At 31.5% G+C, this 17,677-nt stretch overlaps 1 protein-coding gene across 16 annotated transcripts in view; it reads right to left on the reverse strand.

Annotated features, from left to right (window-relative positions):
- The window catches only part of DMD (dystrophin), a 2,622,506-nt gene that overhangs the window by 1,254,651 nt on the left and 1,350,178 nt on the right, over positions 1-17,677 (reverse strand).

Consider the following 17,677-nt stretch of genomic DNA (forward strand, 5'->3'; position numbering starts at 1 on the left):
TAATAAAAGAAATATACACATTAGCATCATGAATATAAGAATGAAAGACCAAGAGCTGTAAGGTCATAAGATGGGTACTTTTACCCTAAGAAAAGAATAATTTTTACAACTTGTTTTAAAAATGTAATTCTAAGCTTCCTGTAATTCTAAACTAGGTATAGGGTAGAATGCAGGAGGAGGTCTCCATCTGAAGTATTCATACCAAAAGGAACCTTTCCTATATTTTTATCCCTTAATCTTGACTGAAGTACAAGGTGGTTCTGGCTGGTAGCTCCCTTTCCATTAAGCACCCTTCTCTGAATTCCAGACGTCAGATCCTCTCTTTGATGCTAGTTTCCTGCTAAGTTAAATGGCTAATTAAGGTACTAGATAAGAATTCCAGAAAGCCCAAAGTTCTAAGGTAACACTATCTTGCTGCATCTACACTTTCTCACCTGCCATTCAATTGCTGGGACTGATGAGTGTTTTTGAGCTCAATGACTGTTTGAACTTGGCCAGGAGTGCCTCTTTCCTTGTTCCTTATAAGAGCAAGAAGTAAATACTATTTGGCATGCAAATTCAGAACAACTGATGACCTCTGCTCTTTTCTGTCTATACTATAAGAAGCAAAAGTCTTATAAATGAAATCAGTTTTCTAGTAACTTTGTTTTGAATTGATGAACTGCCATCTGCCTGGTTACTGGGTCAGCTGAAGGTTTCAATGGCAGGGTCTCTTGGGGAGTTCTGATGATATGCATGCTTACAGAGCCATTCATTGCTGCACAGTCTTTATGATAAGACCACCCACATTTTTGCAGTAATGTAATTAAATGTAGTTTAGGATCCCAGACTGAAGTCACACAAAGATGAACAAAAACATAAGCTGGTCCACTTATGCTTTCTTTTCGATTACCCAGGTCCAGCATTCCTACACTCACTTCATACATAACATAAAGCTACAGTAATTCTAATTTAGATGTCTTATCTACTTATGATACTGAAAATTCATAGAATTATACAAATTAGCTTAAATTACATAATTAGACCTTTTACAAAGTTCGGTTTAATGTAAATACCTTAACCAAATACGTGACATTTATTTCTTCATGATCAATGGAATGATAATCTACATGCACTTCTGATTTTACAGTTAAAACTATGTTAGAATCTTTGCCTAGAGTTGGAGGATTTTGTTCCTCCTATTATCTTGATGCAAAGTATCTGATCACCACAGATGGGAGAAGGTAAGTGGTGCATACTAGCTGAATAGGGAAGCTAAGGGATGAGCCTGTGACCTTTCATTAGAAATGGAAATATTTCAACATAAGTCTTTGAAAACATTACCATTGATAAACTGTCAACTCATTCTCTAGAAAACACAGTTTCATCTATTTGAATATTTTTATTTATTATAAGGGTTTAATAAACACAATAATTTTTAATACAGAGTGATGTATCATAATTTTTATATGTAATAAACTGTCAAAATTGAATCAAGAGACTCAGGGAATTGGAGATCTAGTTTACCAGCTACTCCTTAAAATACTTCATTCCTTTTGATACAGTCATGCAAGTCTATAATGAATAAACTATATCCACTGAATGACTTTCAGTTTGGTTTAATAAAAATCTCAGACAGTTATTAAAAAATCAGTGTAATTAGAAATACTGTTTTCATTTTCTTTATGCAAAATCCATCTGCTCATATTCAGATTTTGCCTTTTCATTTGAATTTCATTAACTCTACCTTGAATAATTACATCCTTCTGAATCCTGATGTGTACAAATCCTGTCTAACCTTTTGAAAATCAGCGTGCTTTTGTTAATGGTCTTTACCAACTTATATCATTATAGATATTCATGCATCATTAGCAAGGAATTTCTCTAGCCATACTAATTCATTTTATTTATCTCTGTTCATATGCATTTCTAATGATATATAACCCAAAATATACTATCTTTATTTTCTGGGAATGAGAATCAAGAGATGTGGAAGAAAGTCCCAAAGTACCTATTCTTATTAACAAGTGGAAAGCTCAATTAAAGCTTAAAAGGGTTTATTATGGGACAAAGTTATAATTTGTAACACCTAAAGTTGTGATGAAAACTGGTTTTAAATTCTGAGTTACATTAAGTAGGTATAGGTCTCACTCTTAAAGTTTATAATAAACTTCTATTACTTTAAACCTTTGGTTATCCCTTTCTTTTTATTACTTAAAATTTGATTCTTGAAGGGCCACATAACTGCATGAAATAAAGGCATTCCTCTTTGGAAACAAATGGTGCATTATATCTAAGTTTTCAAAACAAAATGTTTTCTCCCATGATTTAAAGGACTTCTCTCGCCTCAATATAAAAGTTTCAAACAGGCTGTGGTTACTGGCTCATTTATGAGTTATGAGATCAAAGAAACTCAGGAAGAAAAATGTGTTTATGCCACGTCATTATAATATATTCTTTAAAAATACCTATATATCTAATATAAATGTGATATATAGAAAATATGTCAACACATTCAAAGTCTAAACATAGACTTGTATCTGGACAAAAAATGTAATTCAGCAATGGAACAATTTTTATTAATTAATTATTAATTCAGTGTTAATATAAACCAAGATATGCCTAATACTCAAAATAATACAAGGTTATTTTCCAATAATTCAAAGTAAGCTATCATGAAAATCTGTTAATTTTTATCTTATTATCCTCTTCAAAACTACATTCTTAATTATTAGAGACTATTTTAAAATGATAACACAATGGTATATAAATCTCAAATAGGCTCATAGGCTTTTATATGAGTGCTGATGGGTTATAAATTATACAGAAATGGGAAAGACTTACGTTATCTAAAACAATTAGCTTTCTCTTCTAGTCTCAAACAGCTTCAGAGAAAAAATTAAGTTTCTTTTTGATAAGGACAGTTGAGCTATTTGTATTTATTTCACTCTGATTAATTATAAAATTATAACACTAAAAAGGCAAATAAAATAATCAAATTTGGCAAAAAATACTGTATTAATATATACAGAGAAAAAAGACTCAAAGAATAAGACATATAAAAATTAAGATTATGACACAGCTGAGATAGATAGGTATGGGTTTAGTATTTCATGTTCACACTTTTGGGTACACATAGTTTATATGGCAATACCAGGGATCTGACAGTACTCGGCCCAGTATACTTTTAATTAAGTCACTGTGCAGAATGATCTTAAATAATCAGCTTAATTAGTTCACATGAATTTGTTATGATCTTTATTTTTTTTCTTGTTAGGGCCACACCTGTGACGTATGGATATTCCCAGGCTAGGGGTTGAAGCTGAAGCTGCTGGCCTATGCCACAGCCTTAGCAGTGCAGGAGCTGAGCCATATCTGCAGCCTACACTGCAGCTTGTAGCAATGCTGGAGCCTTAACCCACTGAGCAAGGCCAGGGATCAAACTCATATACTCATGGACACTATGTTGGGTCCTTAACCTGCTGATCCACAATAAGAACCCATGGTTATGATCTTACAGAAAGAAAATAGCAACAAGATAACATTTTCTGTTAGGTATTTATCTCCCTCTTTATTGTATCATCTATAAAATTGCCTATGTGAAGCTACTGTAACATAAAAAAGAAGGATCAATCCTCAAACGATCATGAAGTAGTTGGTCAACAAATTGTCTTAAGCTAATAATTTATCATTTGGTTCAAAAAGACTAAAACACATTAAATACATAAATTATATATACATTATTAATAAAATAATCAGTATAAAATATTTCAGAAAGTCATCCTTTGTATCCATATTATTTATTTTCTAAAATTAGAATGAATTTTTGGTTCAAGGCAGGCTGGCATGGAAAGAGATATTCAGGGGAAGCTGGATGTACCAGTCTTTAAGAACATTCTACTTCCAGGAGACCAGGTATGTGTAGTGTCCTGTATAAAGAGTCTGACTACACCTATTCTTTGATCTTTCTTATGGTGATTCTCCCCTTCACATCATCAGATTTACTTAATTACTCAAGGCCAAGCTAAATTACCATCTAATTAAACTGATAAACTGAATCTTGATAGTGTGTTAATGGCTTACAGTGGTTTAAAGTGTTATCCTTCACAGGATAGCATTTGCATTTTAATAAGGATTTTCAATACATTAACATAAATTAGTAACTTAGTAGAATTCTAGTCACTATGTATGGCCTGTGAGAGAAATGAAAGAAAAAGGCTTTGATTCCCACCAAGGAGAGCACCAACACATCAGTACCAACACATAGGGCCTATCTCACAAGAAATCACCAGTAAAATAACATGATAATTTAATAGATAAGTTATATGCCCTAGGTACCTTACAATGTGAAATAAATACAATAAAGGCTCATGCATAGCACCTAGCCTATAGTGAGTATTCAAAAGATCTGTTGAATAAATGAAGAAACTATCAACCCAAAATGATATTTTAAAAATATACTTGGCTAGAACTGCTGGGATCCCCAATCATAATATAATTTCCATTTTGGAATCCTCAGCATTTAAACAGGAATATTTTCTTCATTTCATAATATAATATTCAATGGTATATATTTAAAAGGAGTTTATGATTTAAGTATGCAGCATTTTTCCAACTTAATGCACAGTAGCTAAAAGCTATTATACATATGTGTCTTGGCTCTTCAACTCTCTCTCAGATTTTAATGTAACTCATTCTATGTGAACAAAAAAATAAGCCCTTATTTGAAGTACTGTTATACAGATACTTTTAGGATATAATAATTTTAGCCTCTTCATAGAGGTCTGCAATGCTAACTAACAGAATGAAAGATCTGAGAAGGCCTGCAGTCAAGGAATTTTCTTACCCTTTCTAACTGTTCTCAAAGTCTTCACATAAAAATTTTAATTTATATATCCAGTCTATAGATAGATAGATAGGTAGATAGCCAGTGTAGATAGATAGATAGATAGATAGATAGATAGATAGATAGATAGATAGATAGATAGCTATCTCGATACCAGCTTGAGAATACCTGGCATAGGATTTTTTTCATATGTTCACATGTGAAATTGAACACATACACAAATATAATGAATTTAATTGAAAATAAAATTAACACAAGAAAAAATAAGTATGGAATTCCTTAAATTCTTCAAATACATGTCACCCTACTATATCACTTAATTTCTATTGCCCTGTGGATCTTCCAATGTGAGCAGATTTTGTAGAGCAAATCTAAAAATATTTTAATGCTCATGATACAATTCTCAAGCATCTCAGAAAATCTGTCCAGGATTTTTATCTTTATTATTTAATGTGACACTAAAAACATATATCTGAATATGCATGTTTCATATCTCTGTTTTTGAATGAGATTTTTTTCCTTTATTTGAAATGTGATCATGGAAAAGTCTGTAACTGTACTGTTCAATATGGTAATCCTTAACCACATGTGATACCTTACAGAGTTTGAGACACAACAAACAGCTTAAATATATGTGTGTATATATATATAAATAATCTTGGACCAACATCATATTTCTTATTGGCAACAATGGAAGCTAGAAGAAAGTTAAAGAAAACAATAGATACTAGAAGACAGTGGTCCACAACTTATAAAGGCTATTAAAAGAGGAGACTCAAGAATGCTATTATTAACCAAAGAAGCCATTGTTACAATGACAAAAGAGAAACCATTTTGAAAATTGAAGTATTAAAAGGGTATACATCCTTACGTCATTTTTAAGAAAAAATTTCTCAAATATTGCAACCAAATGAAAAATAAAGTATATTAAAGCTTTCTTGACATCAGGAAACAGAGTAAAAAGAAATAGTGACTAACAATAAACTCTGTGAGGTTTGTGGCTAAACTTAATGGAACAGCAGTAGTTTAAGAGTAATTTGAGTAGTAATATAACTTCTTGAACTAGATACTAAAAGGGAAAAATAACAGTAGCTAGGAACTAAAATGATAAAATGTTGGATTTTAAGGGATTTTATCTTGGTTTAAAAATAATAAGTTGCTGAACAAATCAAATTGATGGGGAAAACAATGTTCTCTTTTAATTTTGGTGTAAAATTATAGAAATATAGGGCTATTTCTATGAAAAATAGGAATCAAAGTTGTAGTAAAATAGATATGCAAATTGCAACTTCAAAATTATCTACAGTATACAGAGGGGTACAGTAGCATTTTTAAGGATAACAAACTAGAAAATTATGAACAAAGGGCAAGAGCAAATAACTGTAAAATATAATAGAAGGGATTTACATAATTATATGGTTTTAAGAGCTATCACAACAATAATGAAATTGGTTAAATCTCCCCATTAAAAGATAAAATAATGTCACTGGTTTAAAATACACAATTCATCTATAAACTGTTTACAAGAATCATTAAAAAAAGGTCACAGTGAGAAAATATTTGTAAGGTTGATGTCAGAGAATGTTTTTCCTAGGTTCTCTTCCAGGAATTTGATGGTATCTTGTCTTATATTTAAGTCTTTCAGGCATTTTGAGTTTATTTTTGTGCATGGTGTGAGGTTGTGTTCTAGTTGCAGTGATTCTCAGGTCAGTCTCCCAAAGCAACGGAAATAAAATCAAAAATAAACCCATGGGACCTAATCAAACTGACAAGCTTTTGCACAGCAAAGGAAACCAAAAAGAAAACAAAAAAGATAACTTACAGAATGGGAGGGAATAGTTTCAAAGGATGCAACGGACAAGGGCTTAATCTCTAGAATATACAAGCAACTTATACAACTCAACAGCAAAAAAGCCAACAACCCAATTGAAAAATGGGCAAAAGACCTGAAGAGACAGTTCTCCAAAGAAGATGTACAGATGGCCAACAAGGACATGATAAAATGCTCAATGTCCCTGATTATTAGAGAAATGCACATCAAAACTACCATGAGATACCACCTCACACCAGTCAGAATGGCCATCATTAGTAAGTCCACCAATAACAAATGCTGGAGGGGGTGTGGAGAAAAGGGAACCCTCCTGCACTGTTGGTGGGAATGTAAGCTGGTACAACCACTATGGAGACCAGTAGGGAGGTACCTTAGAAATCTATACATAGAACTACCATAGGACCCAGCAACCCCACTCTTGGGCATATATCTGGACAAAACTTTCCTTGAAAAAGACGCATGCTCCCACATGTTCATTGCAGCTCTATTCACAATAGCCAAGACATGGAAACAACCCAAGTGTCCATCGACTGATGATTGTATTCAGAAGCTGTGGTATATATACACAATGGAATACTACTCAGTCATAAAAAAAGAAGGGCATAATGCATTTATGGGCATTTGCAGCAACATGGATGGAACTGGAGACCCTCACCCTGAGCGAAGTAAGTCAGAGAGAAAAAGACAAATACCATATGATATCACTTATATCTGGAATCTAATATACAGCACGAATGAAGCATTCCACAGAAAAGAAAATCATGGGCGTGGAGAATAGACTTGTGGTTGCCAAGAGGGAGGGGGAGGGAGTGGGGTGGATTGGGAGCTTGGAGTTAATGGATGCAAACTATTGCTTTTGGAATGGATTAGCAATGAGATCCTGCTGTGTAGCACTGGGGACTATGTCTAGTCACATATGATGGAGCATGATAATGTTTGAAAAAAGAATGTATACGTGTATGTGTAAATGGGTCACCATGCCGTACAGTAGAAAAAAATAAATAAATAACAAGTGATAAAATAAGAAGGTCACAGTGGAACACGTGATAATAGGTGATGCTACATCAGGGAAATAATTTGTAAAAAGTTAGAGTCAAAATAGCAATGTCAAATGAAATATAATTCCAGGGCAAATGGGTCCAAGCATTGTAATAATACAAGTCACAATTTTTCACACAAAAAATGTCATTAATTTTTATGCCCAACATATTTAACTTTGTTTTACCCATGGTACAAATTACCGTACATAAAAGGAGAATGTAATAAAATTATGTCTATAAATGGTAGCTTCCATATAGTTCTTCCAGTATCTTTGGATCAAAAATTTCAAAAAGCAGAGCAAACTAAACAGGCAAAAAGAAAAAAAAGAAATAGAGATTGTTTTAACCATCGGGCTAAATTTAATCCATTGTTTATACAAAATGAAAAAGTATATTCTTTTTATATTATAGAGACGTTGAAAAGATCGTATATTCACAAAGGAAACTTTCAAAGGATAAAAACTACACATTTGATAGGTCACCTCTTCTTATAATCTAATAATCCAGAAACGTAGAGAAATGATGGAATAAATTTTGTTTTTTTCCCAAGGTTATTATAAGGGATGCATCAGATCTGTATGTATTACCTGGAAAAATGTCCCTGACAGATTGTTATAGTTAAAAAATCATACACGGAATGAGGCAATATTTTTAAAAACAGGAAAATCATATCTATTTGTACTGTTTATGGTTAAGAAGCATAGAGTATAGTATGAAAGATAATACTAAATTGTAGACATTTATTATTTCAGAGGGAGTGAAATTGATTGGCAGGAGGGAGATCTGGAGAGTACTAATGTTTTCTCAATATAATTTTGTATTGATTGAACTGTTAAACTAATATAGTATTACATTTAAACAACTATAATGAACTCTGAACTAGCGCTAAATAGTAGAAGCAAAATGATGGAGTTTGTGGTGGTGAATAAAATCTTTATGTAACCTGTTTATGAGTAGACATGGCTCCTTCTAATTGGCTTGACCATAACAAGCTGTTTTCAATTCAACCAAAGATGTAGGACTGAACCATATGGAAGCACAAACCAAGATAAAATGCTTAGGAGAGGAGGTCAGACATATCTTGAAAGAATTTCACTTTATCACCTAAGACAATACTGATGGCATTCACTGCACACTTAACTGACTGACGGAATCTGGCAGTAACTAGCACATGGTTCTGCACAGGAAAAAATGAGATTTTTAGGCGCTTAACTTCCTGAAGATGAGTAACGGACTTTAAATGGAAATGGAAAACTGTGTTCTTATGTAACATCTATTTGATCTTGAGTTCAATTTCAAACGACTAATTAGAATAAAAATAACTAATGAGAAAAATACTCTCACCAAAGCAGATACTTAGTAACATTAAAACAATGAGTAAACTGGCAGACTTTTTTTTTTTTTTTGCGATTTTGAACTGACAACCTCAATAGTTTCCATGCATTCTAAATTGTTTTTATTAAGCTGAAAAGGCTTCCTATTTCTTTGGCCTGATATATGAGACTACCTTTATATAAATATCCTTAATTTGAAAAGGCACTAATAAAAATGAGATATAATAATAACACTATTTATAAAATTATATGACATAATTCCAAAATGCATGTTTGATAATTACCTCACATTTTATTCCCTTTTTAAATATTCACAATTATTTTATATGTCTGAAATAAAAAGTGGAGAGTTAGAACACAGAACTTTTGGAACTTGACTGAAAGATGGAGAGTAAACTATAAAAATTACCATCTTAAGGAGGTTAGCAGGCATTTTTCAAAGGCAAAACATGTATTTTACAAAGCAAACTTACATCTGAAAATATAATTATATGCAAGTTTGTATGTATATATGGAAATGTGTATAGTATATGTACATATGAGCATGCACATGCCGTACAGATAATAGATATTTAGATATATAAATAGATATAGAGAGATACAGAAATTTGCTGACAGCAGTATTTTGTGATTTAGGAAGCTAATATGCCATATGTTATTGTTTGTTAATTTCACATTTAGATGAGAGATTAATAACTTTTAACCCAATTTTATTCAGGAATAAACTGTTAAATAATTTTTCTCTCTCATCTGTATTGCCCTAAACAGTTTTTCAAGGCCATGTGTCCCTATATCCCTCTGTACGTGTCCTTTTTTGCCTCACTTCCAAGCAGTAGCTATTTCACTTCTGTAATTTATTCTTTTTCTTTTTCTTTCTGGCTTCTACTTGGTGCAGAAAAATAAAATAATTAAGTTTATTAGAATTATCTCAATAATTAGAGTTATTTAAAAAAAACTTTCAGAAAAGAATCTGAATAATCCTCTCATAAAGAAAAATAAGTAAGCTTTGCACTTCATGAACTTTATCAAATCAATTTAGAGAATCCAGAGGCCTTTTTGTTCTACCCCTTTTCTGATTTTTGACTGTGTTCCATGCAATTTATCATACTGTCTACCTGACCTCTGAATTAATTAGGTACTGCTATGTGTATTGAAACTATTATGTTTAATGTTATTTTTCTAAAATAATATATTTTGCCAAGTTATAAATAACTTTGTAAAAGATGACAGTCACTAAACAATGCAATTTTTTTTCCTACCAAAGACTGTGCTCAATTCTTTCTCAGAGTTTTGTGAGTTTAATGACACCTTGGGCTTAATGTGCTCCAATTTACAATCAAGATAGTTTCTCTTTTTTATTTTTATTTTTTTATTGTAAATCAACTATACCTCAATTTATTTTTTTACATTACTCAATGAATTTATTACATTTATAGTTATACAATGATATAGCATTTCCATCCCAAACCCTCAGCATCCCCCCATCCCCCAAAACTCTCTCCTTTGGAAACCATAAGTTTTTCAAAGTATGTGAGTCAGTATCTGTTCTGTAAAGAAGTTCTTAAAGAGAAAGTTTCTCTTGGAATAGCTTGTTCTCTGTCAATGTTCCAGAAAATAATTATCATTGTATTTTCCCATGGCAAGTATTCTAATATAAAATTAACCTGTTCTGCCCAGCACATTTTCAAGTTTTTAACTCTAAGAAACCATATTCACACAATCACTTTTAAATTTGTTTTAGATCATACACTTTAAAAGGATTTTAACTGTCTTAACATGCCTTCTATTTCTTAAAATCCTTTGTAAAAGCAGCTGCAATACAAATAGTGTTTTGTCAAATTAAAAAAAGATATTAATTTTTCATTCCTCAAAACTTTTAAGAATACTGATTTAATTTGCTTACTTTTGTATCCAAACCAATTTTAAGTATAAGAATTAACTAAATTAAAAATGTAAAAGCATTTTGCAAATTTCAAAGTTAAGTCCTTGTCATAGTTATTTATTTAGAAATGAAAAATACAGGAAAAGTGTACATATTGACATAAAAGCAATGTATCTTTCCAATCTGGAATTTTTGTGTTTTTCAATTTTGATGACGCACAGGAAAGGTCATACTTCTGTGTTAAAACAAATGGTGCTATTATGGAATCTGTATAGTTTTGAAACAAATAAAGAAGGATTTAAATCCAGAGGATGAAAATAGTTATAAGAAAACTAAATACTATTTTGGTACATTTACTATATGTCAGTGTGTATTTTGAAATATATTAGGCAGGTATTATAATACCCTAATTCCACTTTTTTTGTGTGCATGTGTATTTGTTCTTATATTTGTGTCTCACACGTGACAAAAGAAAGTCCAGAATCTTATTCCAGGAGTGAATTGTTGGCCAGTACTCATTACCTGGAAGGCCATAAAATGGGAGGCAATCACCAGTTTTGAGAGCTTTCTTTTCCTCATTCTCAAAATTTCAAGCAACCAACACAGAAACTTGGCAAGAATAGTGCCCCTGCATACAAATAAGTTTCTCCAAATTATTCATGCTCAGACTTTACATTTCATGGGTCAATAAAATCCTACCAAAAATGTCAGGGAACCTCACAGAGTGCCAAATTTCATTTTTCTAGTAAAGGATATTGCAATCAAATAATAAAAAAAAAGAAAAAAAGAAAGGTGAAAGGCCATTTTAATGCTTCCCCCCTCTCATGATGAACTGTAGAAAGCTATACTTTCAGAAGAAAGGACAATTCTTGTACAAATTTATCTCTATAAAAAATTCAACACATTTGCTCTTATATTTTTTTCCTTTTATTATGGACCAGTGAAAACTTTCAGATACTGGTAGACTGGCAGTGAGGCACCACTGGTGTAAGAATGCAGAATGGATAACTCCTGTGGAATTCCACAAGAAGATGCTACTCATTCATCTATTCACCATGTTTTTATTGAGCAACTACTCTATCGTAGAGTTTCTATACTGGGAAAATAGTAAGACAGATAGTGACCACCATCATGTAGCCTACATTCTAATGGTTAACAAGATAGACTAGAAACAAGAAAGTAAACAATATATTTTCAAATTGTGTTAAGAGATATAAGGGAAACAACCTGACTAAGGTTGAAGAGTGTGGTGATGAAGAGAATCAGGAGATGATTCTGAACTACATCACACAGGTATTGAAGGATGTCTTTTTTCCACATCCTGAAAGATGACAAGAGACCAGCAGGAAAAGATCCAGAAAGAAAGTCCTGAGAAAGGGTAACAACAATTGCAAAGATTTTGAAGTAGAGGCGTTTTGGCAAGTTTGAAGAAGAGGAGGTCTCGATGGCCACATATTAACTAAGCTATTATCCACTCAGGAAGGCAATATATGAAAGGGTTGAGAGCTCTCAAAATAATTCTCCGTACAGGAAATAGTCATGTGTATCTGCCTATGAGGAAAGCAACTAAAATACTAAAATAGAGCATGAATGATATTATTCATATGTTTCAGGTATATTTGTGATAGTTTAGATACTAGTCACAGTACAGTATTTGAATTTTGTGTATGTCATAAAGGGAGTTGTAAACATTGTAAATTACTGAATTTCTTAAATAATTCATTTATATCTTGCCATCCATCATTTTAGACAAAAATATAGTAATTGTTATGGAAAATTATTTACATAGATTTCCTGATTTAACTTGGTAATAAGTGCTCATGTATTGCTAATCTGGATATGCAGTTAATAATGTCTCTAACTTATGAATTAACCTAAACATCTTAAGTTTGTACAGCTATGGACACATGGTTTTCATTTTCACTGTGCACCTTTATCCATGGATTAGTCACCAGTAAATATACATTCCTATATTTCTTATATTTCAACACATTTTACATGTGTTAACATAGCTATTTAAAAATTTAAAAATTGCTCCTTATGATAGCATATGGTGTTAAATTTGAGAATGAAATAACCTGGAACTTTAGTTCTCTGATAGTTGACTATCAATTATTGAGTACCACACTCAGAGATTAAATGAATTAAAATATAGAAATTATGGAATTTTTAAACAAAATTATATCATAAATGAATTGTCTATGAATAAATGCATTTGTATTAATAAGAATAAACCTAGATTTCAAACACACTTTATTTCAAAAGCCATTGGCTCATAAAAAAGGTCAGAAGAAATATCAGGTAACTTAGCAAACCTGAAAACATTGTAGTCCTTTTTTTTATTTCATGAAAATTAAAGTTAGGAAAGCTATACACTTGAATTAATTTTATTCATCTGTTCTAAGAATGTGTTCCATACAATGAAAGTCCTAAGTAATCACTGAAGAATCAGAATGATTCACAGATGTTGCAAGTGATTTAATTATTTTAACCAGTTGTTCTGGGCATGCTCAGAAGGATATTGCCAACCCCACTGCAAAAGCCATCTGAGCTCCCTTCCAGCTGGTGTTCCATATTTTGAAAGCAAATTTAGATTGGCGAAATTATACTTTTTATTGTTATGTTGCAAACAGAGGTCAAATTGCTGTGTATAAATTCTTGTACTTTTTTTTCTTTTCATTGTATGGGTTATATTTATCAAATATTATGTCTTGTTTGCATGATTGTTATGGATTCACCAATGTTCTTTCACGTTTTGTGTTGTCTGGTACATAGGAGGCATTAGATAAATGTTTATTGAATGAAAGTAATACCAATTCAATGTATCCAAAATAAAACTTGAGTTTCTTTATAGGCTCCCAGCAAGTGTATGGAATTCTAATTTCCCTGAACCCTTATCACTATTAGGGACTATATATCCCTGAACCACCCCCCCAACTATTAGGGGGTTCTCATCAAAAACAAAAAAGGAAGAAACCAATATTATAAAATAATATTTCTTCCAAAAATATAACATCAACAAAGCTCTTTGTTAATTTAATAATTTTAGCTGTTTCTTGGTATTAGAAACCTTACCCTTAATTTTCTGGGAACTCTGAGAAGTTGCTTGACAGATTTTAGTCTGTTTAGGGTGTTATAAAGATTAAAGATACTTTTTGGAAAAAATCTAGTCTTTAGTGTCTCAACTGGCCTTAGGAAATCTATATTACCTCATAACACAATAACTAATATTCATACTTATTTCCATTAGACTAAGGAAAGATAAACTTTGCTGAATGTTTTTATTCACACTTATAAATAAGAAATTGTTCCAAAATGTTCTAACAAATGTGATCATTTTTCAAATATTGTCATTCCAAGAAAGAGATTAGTTTTAGTGAAATAAGTTACTTTGATACCAAAAATGAGGTATATTCTATTTTGCTAATAAACTTGCATAATAAAACTGCACATACCGATAATGCAATTTTCAAATTATATCTAATGTTTATTAAAAATCTATAATTATTCATATATTTACCATCAAAATTATCTTCTAAAGATTGCGCTAAATTTCCATGTGAAAGAAGAATTTGATTCAGTATATTACTACAAAAAAAGGTAATGGTATTTTAAAGTTTATTTATATATTTGACACCAAATTTAATTGTGACTGTAGTCCTCAACTGTAACTTTCAGAAGATGAACAACATACAACAATTATGTACCTAACATAGCCATAACCTAACTATACAATAAGTGTGCATGTTAATATAAGCAGTGGATCTTGTTTAACACATTTATATTAATATTTTTAATTTGTCACGCTATTTAGAGCCTATCACTTGAGGTAATATTTCTTATGCAATATGTTGTATAAATCTTATTTATAAAATTGTGAATTTGTTTAATCTTACAGGAATATTAACTCATACTTGTTATCTTAGTTCATGTACAGTAATAGCTTTGCCCTGGAGAGATTCAGAAAAGCCAAAGACCTGTATTAATGTAGTTGTTTACTCTCTTTGGCCAATTCAACTAATGTTCTTAAGTGCAGGTTCCTATTTGAATTATTTTATTTGATAGTTTATACATTTATTTTTTCTATTTCAAAAATTTATTTTTATCAGGTTAATGGTTACTTACTCTAAAATTAATATACACAATGAATTTTGCATGGTCTTTTTCTGAGCATTAAGAAGACCTTACAATAATTTTACTCATCATTGATAGATTCATTTATCCATTCACTCTTCAAATATATATTATGTACCTACTTCCTGCTAGTCACTACTTTTGGTTCTGAGGACAGAGCAGTAAACAAACAAACAAAAAGAAGATGAAAATTCCTGCAGTTTTGGAGATTTCATCCTATACTGAGAGATAGATAACAAAATAAAGAGTGAAAATATAACTTTCTTGGTAGTACATTTTATGGAGGAAAATAAATGGGGACAGTTTGGATAAAGTATACCACTGAGAATACTTCTGAGTAAAGAGCTGAAGGCATAGGGAATGGATCATGTAGATATCTAGGTGGTCAGTGTTTTACGGAACACACAGTGCAAAGGGCGTATACCATATTTGTTCAAGGAAGAGCAAAGAGGTCAATGTGTGTGGGACAAAGGGAGTAAGAAATGAAGTACTAAGAGATGGCTCCAGAGAACTAATAGGGGCCAAGAGCATATAACCTTTAAAATTCATGCATTGGGGGAATAACAAAGATCCTGCTGAGTAGCATTGAGAATTATGTCTAGATACTCATATTGCAACAGAACAAAGGGTAGGAAATTAATGTATACATGTAAGGATAACTTGATCCCTTGCTGTACAGTGGGAAAAAATTAATTAATTAATTAATATAAAAAACCTTAAAATTCATGTAAGGATTTTTGATTTGCTTTACCATAAATGGGAATCTATCAGAGCATTTCATCAGATAAAGAAACAGGATTTATATTTTCAAATGATGTTTCTGTTTACTGTACTGAGAAGAGGTAAAGGAAAGCAAGGGTAGATTGTTACCTAAAACTGTGAAGGGGAAATGTTGCCACTGTAGTTTGGGGAGGAAAGAGTGGTCCATTTATAAAAATGTTGTTGTCCTGAGTTTATAACTGGTATTAAAGTCTTGAGACTAGATGAAAAAAGCAAGGCAGAGAGTATGGATAGAGAATGGAAATGTCCAAGGAGTGAGCTCTGAGGCATTTCAACATCACAGGAGACAAGAAGGTACCATCAATGGAGTCTGAGAAGGAACATCCAGAGAGGTAGATGGTGAACACAGGAACTCCAAGCAATTTCTTTCTATATTTTATGTCATTGATTTCTAGTGTTTTAGTCCTATTCTGTTTTTAAATACATAATTTAGACAATTTTATAAGTATCAAATATTTACTCAGGCTTTTATTTTTGTTTAACATTTTCTTCTCTGCTCATCTTTTTCCTTACATCTTAAATCATTCATCTAAAGCCATTCTCCTTCTGCTTAAAAACCAACGCTGAGGCGCATGGAATATTATGTAGACTTTAAAAATGTTTTCAGAACTTCATTTACTAACATAGGAAAAGACATGATAAAATGTTTAGTGAAAATTTAGGACTATTTTAACACAACATTAAGATGCATAGATGTTACTGCTCTAAAAAACATGCTTATCTTATATTTTATATCATTAATTCATAATCTTCTGTTTTAGGAGTTGGGTTGTACTTTTTTTCCTCATGTGAATTGCCATAATTGAATAAACATTAAAAGTGGCCAATTACAAAAAACAAAAGCCAAAAACAAACTCAACCAACCAATCAAAGAAAACAACCCTGAGGAACCTTCAATGAGACTCTACTGCTGGTTATTTCTCTCAGTTTTTGTTTGTCCAAAAAGATCTTTATTTCAACATTACACTTTTTTAAAAAAAGATATTTTTATGAGAGTATAGTTGATTTAGGGTGTTGTGTCCATTTCTGCAATTTAGCATAGTACTCTTGAAAGAGAGCTCCTATAAGTATACAATTCTAGGTTCATAGATGATTTTTCCTTCATCATTTTATAAGACATTACTCTATCACCTTCTGGCTTTTATCACTGCTCTAAAACCAGTAGTCATTTTATGTGTCATTACTTTCTTCTGCTGCCTTTAAAGTTTGCTCTTTGGCTTTGGAGTTTATCGGTTTCCCTCTGATAGTATATGAGTGTATTTCTTTATTTTTACTGCTTGATATTTACTTATCTGAAGCCTGACTATTGGGACTTTCACTAATTTTGGAAAATCTTAATCAATTATCACTTCAAATATTGCCTTTGATCCATTTTCTCCATTCTTTTCTTACTGATTTTACTTTCTCACTCTCTACCTTTCTTATCCTTTTTTTTTCTTTTTAGACATTTGTCTCTATGTATTTTAGGTACTTTATCTATATTCCAATTTTCTAATCCTCATTTCTGTTGTATCTAATCTGATGCTTATCCAATGAGTTATGAATTTCTGTTATTCCATTTTTCAATTTTTCCAAGTTCTAATTGATACTTTTCAAACTTTATTGCTCATTATCTTACTAACTCTGGTCCTTATTTCATACTTTTGATGCAAGGTGTTACTGCTCTAAAAAAGTTAAACATGCTTATCTTATATTTTATATCTTATTAATTCATAATCTTCTGTCTTAGGAGTTGGATTGTACTATTTTTTTTCTCACGTGAATCGCCATTTTAATTCTACATGCATGTTGTTAGCAATTTATTTGTGGGAATTTCTTAAAGTCTGCATTTAAGCAGCTTCAAACTGGAAC

The sequence above is a fragment of the Sus scrofa genome, chromosome X, assembly GCF_000003025.6.
Source record: "Sus scrofa isolate TJ Tabasco breed Duroc chromosome X, Sscrofa11.1, whole genome shotgun sequence".
Lineage (NCBI taxonomy): Eukaryota > Metazoa > Chordata > Mammalia > Artiodactyla > Suidae > Sus > Sus scrofa.